Raw genomic sequence first — 12,695 nt, forward strand, 5'->3', positions numbered from 1 at the left:
TTTTCAAGTCATACATACGCAAGCTACAGATAATACAAGTAATAACTTGCTATTTTAATCACTTCTAGTTAGGTGTTTCAAAAGATGGGATCATAAAATAGGTGCACTTGAGCAAGTTGAAGTCTACTACCATAATACAGGGGATGCTGGTAACAAAAGTGCATGACACAGCACAACATGATTTGCTCAGGGTTCTCCTGGAGTGTTATTCATGGCTGGTTTTTTTTTTTTTTTTTTTTTTTTTTTTTTCCTTTTTGAGACAGGGTCTCAATATACAGTTCATGCTGGCCTTGAGCTCACTTTGTAGCCCAGGCTGGTCTCGAACTCACCACAGTCCTCCTGCCTCAGCCTCCTAAGTGCTGGGATTACAGGCGTGAACCACCACTCCCGGCACTCATGGCTGGTTTACAGGAATCACTAAACCAAGTTTTATTTTTTCCCTGTACCTTTACAGCATTATCACTGCTGATAGTAACACAAATTGCCAAAGGCCAGAGCTTGTTTATTTTGTGTGCCATTTCTCTGGTTGAGTATCTAGCCAGCACTAAGTGGTAGATTAAAGATTCCCAAAAGACAGTCATGCTTGGCTCCATTATATTATTATGATGAAAGTGCCATTAATATGCTTCTAATTGTTTTACTTTTATAGACATAAAATCAGTTCCCCTTAGTGACTAATAAGAGGGTTTATTGATTTTGCTAAACATTATTCATTCCAGGCCTGTTCATACCAGCTTGTCCTGAACATATGCAAAAAGCCTGCAGTGCTGACACAGTGCAAATTAACTTCATGAGAAACAAGAATGAAGAATTTTTTATAGTTGTGGTCCCATCGAATACAGAATATTAAAAGCAAACTAGTAGGCGCCATAATGAAGCATTTATTCCTTGATTAGGGTTTTTCATGGAAACTAGCCATTGATGTTCTGCCCAGGTCATTAACAGAGGAAAAAGCTATCCTCATATATTCACTGGGGGGGGGGGGGTGACCCTGATTTACTGTGCTTTCAGCCAAGGGCCCGTGAGTAACTGAAATAAATAGCTCCGGTTGAGACAGAATAAAGCAGCAGGATAACGATCATTACTGGTCTCTTCGTTCCTTCCTGGCTCTAAAAAGGGGACAAGACGGGCAAAGCCCCTTCTGATTGTTTTTGTCACTAACTACAGTCCTGCATTCCCTTCTTCTAGCAGTGGTCTGAGTCATAAACGTTGTTTACTTCCAGTTAACTTCAGGGGAGAAACAGAGCAAAACCACAGTGTAATAGCAGGTCTTCTGCCATGGAGTCTCCTATTTCGTAACAGAATCATTCTGTAAAGCAGGGGATAGTTCTCAGCCTCAGCCTTAGAGTTCTGGACCAGATAATTTTTGTGCGTGAGGCCTGGTGTGTTTAGTCGTGTCTGTGCCCTCCATCCCAAAGACAGCAGCTGCAACCTCCCCAGCAGGTGTGATAGTCAAGGTCGTAGGAAGTGTAGAGCTCCTGCCCAGCCTCCGCCACAGGTCCACTCCTGAGTCTTCCTGTTCTCCTGGTAACCATGTGAAAATAATTGTATTTTCTGCTTCTCACTTGACCAACATTGGACAAAATCTCCAGCTGATAAAGAGAATTGGGTGATGCATTGTTTAACACAATAGTTTTATAACAATAGTTTTATAGGTTGAAAATTTGGTTCAATTTAAAAATGCAATGGTCTCAGTTCAGCTTGTAACACATAATTTTTCAATACTGTTTTATTTGAATACTATTGTATTCAAAAGTATTACTTCTCCCTGGAATGCAGACTATCAAATAGAGAAAACCAGATGAATGAGTAATTCTTAACTGAGCTGCTGGGATTGGACTTGGCTTTCCTTCCCACGGGGAAATCCATTCATCGCCACCTCACTGGAGTGCGCGTGGAGAGACCCTCAGACACACTATGTATTCATAGGTGAAGGGTGAGGGGACCTTACCCTTCACTTAGTTGAAAATAAAATGAAACAAGCCAGAATCTGAGAAATAAAGGGAAGAAACAGAGATCTGCAGCACCAAGGTGAGCTCAGAGCCCTGGTGCTGCCCAGGGGGCCACGTGGGTGGTCTGACCACTTGATGGCCAGGTGTAATGAGTCTCTCTTTGTGGAGAGAAGCAACAGTGAGGGTGGTGGTGGTGAAACTCATTACCCGCATTTGTGGCAAACATGGCTAACCGACTGTGGCACTTGCTCTCCAGGTGTGTGGGTGGGCCTGGTGAGACCCCACAACAACCTCAATGCAGTTCTCCAGGTAATCCCGGGGAGACAAAGGTGGACTTCAAAATAAAAACTGTTTACCTGCCCTGCAAGAAACAAGCCACTCCTCCCTCAGCTGGGAGTTGGGATTAAACCCAGGGCAAGTGTTGTACCAGTGAACTATATTCTAGTCCCCCTGTATGTTGAGACAGGGCTTGCCTGAGTTTCCCAGACTGGTCTCAAACTTGCAGTTTTCTGGCCACTGCCTCCTTCTTGAGTAGGAGTATAGGCATGTACCACCGTGCCTTGCCAAAAACTATGTTCTTGAAACAAATCACCTCAATTACAATCAATCATCTAGCTTGTAGCTCCCAAGACTCCCTTCCCCCCATTTTCTAGCCAGGAGACTTGACTTTATGCAATTTAAAGTAATTGCTACTCACTGAGTCAAAAAAGCTTAGGAAACAGAATCATATGCTGATGCATCTTTTTACTGACTGGTGGAGGACCATTATTCTGCCTATTGTAACACTCAACATGAAGTTCTTTTTGCTATATAATAATGGCACAATAACGGTGTAAAAATACTACTATGGTTTATAGTTGGCATAATATATAATAATTATAATAGTCTAGTGTTTACAGGGCACTAGCTGTTGTTCTAAGCACTTCACACTCATTTAATTCTCATAGCTTAATTACTATTCCCATTCCAGAATTGACAAAACGGAGGTGCAGTGTCTTAGCCTATTATGCACAGCTATTACTGAACACCACAGATGGGTAATTTCTAAACCGTCTATTTGGCTTATGATCGTGCAGCTGGGAAGTCCATGATTGAGGAGATGCATGGATGAGAGCCTTTTGGCTTCTCCACCATAACATGGTGGAAGGCATCATAAGAATAAGAGAGAAGAGGACCAGACTCATCCTTGTATCTGGAGCTCACTCCAGACAGAACTACTCCCTCCTGTGATAGCAGCATTAAACCATTTAAGAGGGCAAATCCCTTGTGACTAATCACCTCACAACATTGCTACACTGAGGATTAATTTTCAGCCCATAGACTTTAGGGGACACAGTCAATCCACAGCACAAAGACAAAGTAATTTGCTCAGATTTACACTGTTAACATGACAGGGACAGGATTCAGAAGAAGGACCATAAACTCTCTAGCAAACTCTCTGGTAATTAGCAAGGTTGAACTTGCTTTTCTTGTTAAGGTGTTTATTAGCTTCCCTGAGTTAAACAAGAGAAAGAGTCTATGAGGCCAAGTCCCCAGAGAACGTGTACCAGAGCCAAGCATGAACTCTTTTCCTCTGTGTGCTGGCCCAGCATTCTGAGAAATAGCGCACAGAGGCTGCTGGAAGTTCTACCCTTTTGTCCATTGCCATGGGCCCTTGATTTCTTGAGTACTCTCTGCATCTGACAGCGACCAGCTCAGCATGTGAGAGGTGAGTCTGGGAGGCTCTGGTGTTTGGGTGAGCCTGGCAAAGACTCACATAGGGTCCAGAACAGTTACTTTTATAGTTCTTCCAAGAGCATTTCCAATGCTGACTTTTCTCTCCAAATGATGTCACGCTTCGTGTCCCAGAGGACTCCTGAATAAATTAGAAAAAGAAGATGTTCAAACCACAACTTTCAACTCTTTCCCACGGCCAGCTCTTCCTCCAGTGTACTTTGTATGCTCTGAGGGAAGAGGGTACTACATGAAACATTCTTGTTTTCAAAGTATAAATATTTAAACTCCAATTTATGTAACCATGCTGGAACTGGATTTTTACTTCAATGAAAAGAGCCTAAAAAAATAGTCTAGTCTAAATTTTTTCTTGGTCTTTGTGAGGACTTTGTGCCAGATGGTATGTGCTGGGGGCAACATAAGATAATTGACTCAAGACTTCACATAAGAATGGCAGGGGCTGGTGACCCAAAGTATTCTGGTCCCTTTCAATCACTTTTAAAACCTGTGGGTCAAAAAGAGAAGGTAGTCCCATCTCCCTGCCTTTCTCTAGAAAAGATGGTACAACCACCCCACCATGTCCTGCTATATCAGACAGGTGTTTTCAAGGTTCATTTCCGAGTGACCTTTGGCAGGTGAGGAAAATCAGGAGTGGGTCCAGGCTGGTAGCATGGCCTTTCGGCATGAACATCACGGAAAGGGAGAGTGAGTGTGCTTGGATATTTTCAGGTACATTTAGCAGGGACCATGCTTCACAAGTATCCTCTCCTACAACACAAAGCTGGGGTGGAATGGGCTCTGGACATCATCCTGCCCTCTGATTGCTCTAAAACACTGTTCGTTCCTTCTGCCCTGGCTTTTTCCCTTCTATTCAGGGCTCAAGTGTTCCAAAGACTGGTCCAGGGACATCAGTGCCTTGGGCAGAGGACAGCATCTTCCTGTATGTCTCTTGGGAGAGATGAAACCTGTCTCAGTTACTTCACTGGTCACAGCTGGGCCATCACCAGTGGGAGACATCATGCTTAAATCATCACCAGTGGGAGAAAAACAGAAATTGCCACGATTTCCTCAGGCTACAAAAGATGAGGCTCTGCTCCAGGGTCATGCCTGGGAAAGTGGACCGTGGCTCCAAATCTGGGTGCTGTTGGGGTGAAAGCAGAGCGTAATGAGTGTTGTGTTGCCCAAGAAGGAAATCCTTCTTCTGGCCCAACGAATTGGTACATTCTCCCACAGTCCCTGCAGTGCTCCTGTCTTTCTGTAAGGTGCTGTGGGTGGGAGGTGGGCACGCATTTGTGCTCAAGTAGAGCTCAGCTGCTAGGTCACAACTGATTCTCCCTTAGAGAATCTGGCAACTGGGCAGAACTAGCACGGTGAGGCACCTGTAGCATTGACCTCTACCGAGCATCAAAAGGACTATGAAGAGATCATTCTGCTGTATTTCTTTTCCCTCTTCTGTGACACTGTTGAGTAGCACTCTACACTGCCAGGAACAGGAGGGATTATGTCATTCAAGGCAACAGGCCACTCATATTGACTTAGCAATAATCGTGCCTTGGATAAACCTCATTGGCTTCATAGCTGCCTAAAATACACTATTAATTCCTTTAAAGCAGAGTTGTTTTATATGAATACTATGTATCCCCTAAACCTCCCAAACCCAAACCCAAACAGATCTCACCTTAGGAATGAAAATCACTGGGGCTTAGCTCAGCCGCATAAGCACCTGCCTTGCAAGCAGGCAGTTGTGAGTTTGATCCCCAGTACTGATATAAAGGAAAAAGACCAAAAAAAAAAAAAAAAAAAAAAGGAATAAAAGTCACAAATTATCTGTTGCAGAAATAAAATGATCCAAGGGTTTCTGAAGCACTTTTTTTTTTTTTGAAATTTAAGTAGAAGAGACTAATAATATAGTTCAGTATAGAGGGTTTGCATAGCATGTGTAAGGCTGTCACCTTGAACACCAGAGAGAGACAGAGACAGAGAGAGACAGAGACATAGAGAGAGAGTCAGAAAGACAAAAGACACAGGGAGAGACTGAGATTGAGACCCAGACTACCTTCTTCCCCAAACAAGTAAATTCTGCTCTGGGGAGAAGGTGGCAGGTTTACCTCTGTTACAAAAATGGAGATGGAACAGAGAGGAAGGGGGCCAAATTCAGGCAGGCAAAGTCCTGAATCCTGGTATACAAAAAAGGGAGGAGAGAGGACAAATTAGGCCATGGGCTAAGCAGAGACTTTCACCATTTCAGGAACAAGGAAGATGCCTGAGGAGAAAGAGCAACGAAGTTTATTTTTAGAGGCACTGACTTAGAGTTATGGAAAGATCGGAGTGGAGAAAAAGCTTCTCCAAACTCAGAGAACCTTCTCTCTGTTGCCAGAAGAAGGGGCGGCTCCAGCCGTGCGGGGAACAATAACTTTGCCACTGTACCCCATCCTAAGTGCTTACAGGGGAAGAAGGAAAACTCAGTGGCCCCCTGTGAGGTACCCTGCTTGGGTGAGGGGTGAGCTAGAGCCCCACCCAGCACATCTGGTGGCTGACAACCCTTGGAGGTAGGTCTGTTCCTTCAAAAGAAGGAATTTTGAAAGACCCTGAGCAGCCTGTGAAGCAGAACCCAATCGGTAGTGCTTCCTGAGTACCTACTGAGACTGAACTTTTCCTCAGGACAAGAGCCTGGACATGGCCCTCTCGCCCTGCAAAGATGGGGCAGAGACCGCCCTTCGGGGGAGAAGCCACTTGTCACTGTGGCACTGAAAAACGTGAAACTCTGCAGGCCGTCTGCTGGCTGAGGAGATCTGCTATGGACTCCAGTACTTCCTTTGGACTGTGACATGAAAGCTCGGGAACCGGGGACCTGGTGTGCTCCCCTCAGGAACCCCAGGAGTTTGTTGTGGAAGGCTGAGCATCCCGACCTCACCAGCTCCTCTGAGCAGCTGCCAGTGCTCTGGGTACCCACTGGGACACTTTCACGCTTCCATTGCCATAGTCACAGTCTTTTCAAATGGAAATGACAGAAACCTATTCAAATTTAAGTAAAAAAAGCAGATTTAATGGAAGGGCAAAGGGGCTCTAAGGGGAACAAAGTGGGAAGCATGGTCACACTTCCAGAGTCTGGCCCCAAGACCTTTCGGCTACTAGGTGCCTTGGGCAGCCTCTCTGTCCGTCTCTCTTCTTCCTCTGGCTGAGCACTTTCCTCCTCTGTTCTGCAGACTAACTCCTCAATTCTCTGAGCGCAGGCCACCCCCAGACTGGCAGTCCTGTCTAACATCCCTTAGTGCAAATTGCAAACTCCCAAGGAAGAAATGGAGGCAGTTCTGCTTGAGTCCAAGGCCCCAGAAGGTCCAGCGTGGCAGAGAGAACTTGCTTGGCCGGGAAGTGGAGGCTAGGGGTGAGAAATGGGACCAGGATGCTAGACGGCTCCCGGTGTTGGCTTATTTTAAACAGCCCTGTACCACTGCACTGCCACCTAAACCCTTTGTTCCAGGAAGATTTATGGCCAGAAACAGAAGCCCATTCAAACCAGCTTAGTTGTAAAGAAGGCTTACTGAAAGCTTATAAGACTTGTCTCATAATATCTGAGGATAGAAAGGGAACTGGCAGGTCACAGCGATGGTCTTTAAAAAACCCCTAAATCTCTCTGGAGTATCACTTAATATCTTTCCTCTACTTCTCTTTGTGCAACTGTCCCCTTCTGTACCTGTTGACAGCCTGTTTCTGCTTCCTCGGGGCCTGGCCTGTTCTTTAGTTAAATGTGGCGTGTGCTATCAGTCTGGCTCACTTTCTCCATCGCTTACCTGGCTATGATTTTCACATGCCAAGTACTTGTGCTAAGTGCTATAGATTCCTGTCCTGGAATAACCAGGTCTGGCTTGGACAGACTTGGGAAAGATTGGCAGACTTAGAAAATTTCAAGTGTTTTGCACCAAAAACTTAGCGGGATAAGGAAAAGAGCAAATATATCTTTTTATTTTAGCAAGAATGGGAATTCCCCCCCCCCTTGTAAGTATTTCTTACCCTCTTTGCCCTACTTCGATCTATATTACTTTCTACCATCTTGATACAGAAAGTGATATCAGGAATGTGATATAGGCCCTCCAAGTGGTCCAAATAATATAAGGGAAATATAACTTCCAAATTGCTAATGTCTGATACACTGAGTTCGTTTCCCCCAAAATCAAAGGCTGAATTCTAAGGAACAAGAGAGGTTAATGGTAGGAAATATTTATTGAGAGGGAGATACAGTTCCCGAAAGGCAGGAGGGATCTTCAGCGGTTTACCAAGGACCCCACTTCTCAGGGGAAGTTTTATAGAGCACAACTATGTGGGTACTATGTGGGTTACAGCTATGATCAACCAATAAGATTATAAGTGTAGTCACATAGGTAATATTGATTCAAGAGAGAAGCAAGTCACAGGGCAAGTGATGTGGAAAGAACAAAGAACTTGTTAGGAAGGGTTGAGTCCATGGGGCTTGGTCACCCACAGAGGTGACTGATATCTATGTAGATTTCATTGGACCAGATGATGCCACTTGTCTCTGGCCTGGTCATCGAGTCTTCATCTTGAGGCCTGGCCTCCAACAGATTCTCCTCTGGCCACAGTTAGAAAGAGTTTTCATCTCTGCCTTGACTCTTGGTGTGGCCCAACCCTATATGACTGCCTGTAATATTTCTAGCTGGCACAGCTGCCTATAGTAATCTGGCACCTTGTATATTCTTACGATTGTTTATGGTTTTCTCTTCTCATTAGTATGTAAGCTTGGTAAGGGAAGGGAATCAGTCTCTGTACGTTATCTCCAGCACCCAGAATAGTGTCAAGCCTGTAACAGGGCCTCCCTAAATGTGGTCTGACAGGTAAGAATATCACACAAGGATTTGGGAAGGATGCAGGTGACTCATCCTTTAAACTCTGCCTCACCCACAATCTCCGGCAGGTTTGGTTATTTATAATGAATGCCTTTGACCACACCTGAGATTATGTTTCTGCGGTGACTCATAGAAGTCCCCAGATAGCTTCACGTGGGATACTGGTCCCCAAAGGAACTAACTACGTGATTGGTGGAGAGGAGCAGTTGTGGAGCTTAAATTCAGTCACCAGTGGTCAGTGGTTTGGTCGTCATGCCTTTGTAAAGAAATTTCAACTAAAAGGTCAATTATGAAGCACAGGAGCTTCTGAGGAATATATCCTGTATCTCTCTCACTTGGGTTCATGGGGTTTTATCCCTTTCATTGAATCTGTCATTTTAAGTGTAACTCTTTCCTGCGTTCTGTGAGTTGGTTTCAAGATTTGGTGAGCAGAAGCAAGAGTTCAAAGGTCATGTGAAACCCCAGAGCTGTAATCAGGTAAGCAGATGTGCAGGTGGGGTGGGGACTCCATTGGGGATTGGCCCCTGGAGGTACACCTGTCTTGTGGGACTGAGCCCTTAGTCTGTAGGATCTGTGTGAACTCCAGCTACAGTGTTAGAGTTGAATGATAGGATGATGGCTAGTGACTTAATATTAGAGAATTACTGTTAAAAGTGATAAATTTTATATAGCGGTCAGGGAAGAGAAACCAAAAGGAAGTGAGGGAGCACATCATGCAGATGCCCACAGGAAGTATTCCAGGCTGGCAGAAGAGTCCGTGGAGGGTCCATGAAGAAAGAATGTGTTTAGGGGCTGGGGATTTAGCTCAGCGGCATAAGGGCCTGCTTTGCAAGCAGGCAGTCGTGAGTTCGATCCCTGGTACCAATAAAAAAGAAAAAGACAAAAAAAAAAAAAAAAAAGAATGTGTTTGAAATGTGTAAGGGACATCAAGGAGAGGTGTGCTGGCATCTTGGTGAGGGCCAGGATGGTAGCTGAAGTGTCCCATGTGCATAAATGTGATGTCCCCACCACACAAGGGGAGCTGCCCTGAAGTCACGGGGCAGGAAGGACACAGATTTAAGATACAGAGATCTCACATGTTATTGAAATGATTTAAATGGAAGCATAGAGTAAGAAGCAAGTACAAAGAAATGGAGTGGATGCATGCTTCTAAGCTGGGGAACAACCCAGTAGGCCATAGCCTGGAGTTTTGCAGAACATCACGTTTTTCTCAGATGGACGAGGCTGGAGCACAGCACTCAGAGCCTGACCAACAGTTCTAGAGCAGCGTTCCAGGCAGTTTGGTTTTGTTTGATGTACATCTGAAAGGTGAGACAGGTGAGGGTGCACACAGCAGAAACCAAATAGTGGCTGAAGTAAGACCCTGTGGATGGCGAATGCTTCGTGTCCTCATGTATATATATCTAGCATATAATGAGTATTCAGAGCTTCCTCTGTTCTTGTGTGTTTAGTGTATCATGAATATTTAGTGTTTCCTTGGGTCTTCCGTTCCTTCCGATTCATGTGTGCACGCTCTGCTTATTTTATGTCTGACAATATCTCGTAGGTAAATAATTTAATCATCTTGCTTAATACTTCTAACGATTTACATCAGCCTCATTTGTTTTCTCATTGAATACTCTTAATTCAGAAAATGCTTATTGCTTGACAACCCAGAGTTGCATGTGTGCTTAGGTGGGGAAAGTGGTTTATTAATTAGGACCTTGCAAGTTCCTGTGAGGACTTGGCCTTTACAGTTAAGGAGCTGCCTGTGCAGATGAGCCTATAGCGTAAGCGTGGAAGACTGGGACAGGCATGAGGCAGGAAACGTCACAGAAGTAGGTGGCGCAGGGCTTTGTAGAGTGCTGTGTGTAAGAGGTGCTGAAAATGTGCACCAGAAGGACGGTGGATGGAAATGGATAAAAACTCACTTGTTTGCTTTCTGTCCTTTTCAGTTGTATCCTGCTGGGTAAAAAGTATGAAACAGCCAGCCACCCAGAGCTGTGAGCAGCAAGGCTGGGCACAGAGTAGGTACCGTTAGCCTGGAGAAGAGGCCCAGCCAGCCCTCTGACAATTTTAATGAGGCATGTTTGCAGTGTGGGAGGAGATAAATTAGTAACTCTGACACACAGAAGGACCGTTGTTTTTTTTGTCTTTCTCGTTTTTTTATCGGTACCAGGGATCGAACTCACGACTGCCTGCTTGCAAGCCAGGCACTTATGCCGCTGAGCTAAATCCCCAGCCCCTAGGACCGTTGTTTTTAACTACTCAGTCTTTACAGTGAACTTGACTTATCCCCTAAAATTATATTTCCAGTTATTCCTTATACAAGTATATTTTTCTTTGTCCATTTGCTTAAAATTTTGAATTATCTGTTACTATTATTGATATATTGCTGTTATTTTCATGGTTTGAGTTAACTTGAACAGAATACTGACATATTTGGTACTTTGATAAAAATAATATAGCACTTGCTTATGAGACAAAAGGACACAGTCATTCTGAGAAATAACCCTGAAAGCTAATTTAAACATTTTGTTGGAAGAATCACTTTAAAGAAATTTTGATGGAATATGATTATTTTCATTTTTTTGTCTCACCCATTAGTAGGAATTTGGGAAGTTATTCCTCCTTCAGGTTCCTAAAACACACAACTCATAATTGTGTTTTATTCTCAGGTTGCAGGATACGTTTCTTAAAGAAAAATATCATGCACATTATGAAATAATTGGAGTGTACTATTAATATGTCTGAGAAATAAAGTGAATCCACAAAAACATGAGTGTAGCTTTATCTTTAGTTTCAATAAAGCATTACTTGACCAGCAAATGTGGCATGTTATTGCTTTCAGTATCCCTTGACACTGGAGAGCCAAATGGAAATAAACCAGCCCAGAATCCTATATAATTCTTTACAACAAAATAAATTCCAGATGGGTTAAATCCTTAGTTAAGTTATCAAAATACTAGAGGAAAAACAGATGTTTACTTATATTTTTGAAGTTAAAAATAGTATTTCTGTATATAACACAACATTCAGAAACTATAGAGGAAAAGAATAATTTATTTACATTAAAAAATCCAAAAACTTTTAAATGACATTTGGGTAGCAATGTCATAAATAAAATCAAATAAGAAATAAAAAATTGGAGAAACTATAGGTTTAGTGCCAATCTTTATGTTCATTTTATTTTTAAAAAAGCTTTAAGCCAGAAACTTCACAGAAAATAGAAGGAAAGGTATAAACAACTAGTTAACAGGGAATTACAATGACTGAAACATGAAAGAATGATCAGATAGTAAACTAAAAGGGCAACAGATTCATTTTTTATGTGTAAATGTGATAAAGAAATGTTGGTAAGCATATGAACCAAAATCTTGCAATGTTAAATATGTTAGAGACAAATTTGGTACTACTTGTCAAACAATACAGATGCACATAACAAATTTCCTTTGGGGACTGGTGTATAGCTAGTGTCACTCAGGCACTGGAAGATGCTGTACAGAAATGTTCACTGCACTCCTTTAAACAACTGGAAGCTTCTCAAAGGCCCGCCGGTATGGCCCCGTAAGGCACAGTTGGAATACACTACCCTAACATGGGTGAACTAAACCTTCATGCAATCACAGGATTTGGTGGCTATAAATATTTTTAAAAAAAGACTTCTGGGATAAGAAGTGTGCATTGCAGGAGTGCAATCGCATTTCTGCAAATAAACAGGTACAAATTTATATTTGTGTATATGAGTTGTATGCATGTATAAGTGTGTGTGTTTGGACAGTATGTTTATATTTGAATAGGGAGATCTGAAAGGTGAAGTAGTTATTCACAATGAATGGCTAGAGGGAGAAGTAGCCCAGAGAAGGAAAGGACTTTGTTAATATAATTGAGAATCATGTGGTGTTTTGGAATGATGGACATGATTCGCTTTTGAAATAAACTAATATTTGCCTCGCTGATTGTTATGGTTTGTGTTTAGATGTCCTCCAAAAACCTTGTGTAGTCATGGGGACAGGATTCTACAGTTTGTGACTGATTCATGGTCCAATGCTGGGATTATGTGTGTGAGTGCTACACCTGCCCTGGGCTGGGTAGCCTGCATACTATACAAAGGAGGGAAAGAGGGATGATCTCTCTCTCTCTCTCTCTTTCTCTTTGCTTTTTGCTTTTATTATTTTGTTGTCTTCTA

This window comes from Cavia porcellus, unplaced genomic scaffold (genome assembly GCF_034190915.1).
Source record: "Cavia porcellus strain 051 isolate PalLab524CR breed Dunkin Hartley unplaced genomic scaffold, mCavPor4.1 scaffold_21, whole genome shotgun sequence".
Lineage (NCBI taxonomy): Eukaryota > Metazoa > Chordata > Mammalia > Rodentia > Caviidae > Cavia > Cavia porcellus.